The sequence below is a fragment of the Eimeria tenella genome, genomic scaffold (assembly GCF_000499545.2).
Source record: "Eimeria tenella Houghton genomic scaffold, Eth_scaff2794, whole genome shotgun sequence".
In the NCBI taxonomy this organism is placed as follows: domain Eukaryota; phylum Apicomplexa; class Conoidasida; order Eucoccidiorida; family Eimeriidae; genus Eimeria; species Eimeria tenella.
In genome coordinates, this window is record NW_013542670.1 from 2724 (window position 1) to 3031 (window position 308).

The window sequence follows — 308 nt, forward strand, 5'->3', positions numbered from 1 at the left end:
TGTCGCTGCTGTTGCAGCTGCTGCGCAGGGCTGTCGATGGCAGGCCGAGCAGCTCCTTGCGACGACAGAGGGTCTAGGGTTTAGGGTTTAGGGTTTAGGGTTTGGGTGCACCAGCGACACGCAGGCTCGCAGCTGCCTCTTCCTCTCGCTCTTGAGATGAATCTGTTGCTGCTGCTGCTGCTGCTTCTGCTGCTGCTGCTGCGTTTGCTGCTGCCAATGCGCAGGCTACTTTTGTGCTGTTCAGAGCTGCTGTTGCTGCTGCGACAGCAGCTTCTGTGCGAGCAGTAGCCGCTGCAGCAGCAGCCCTC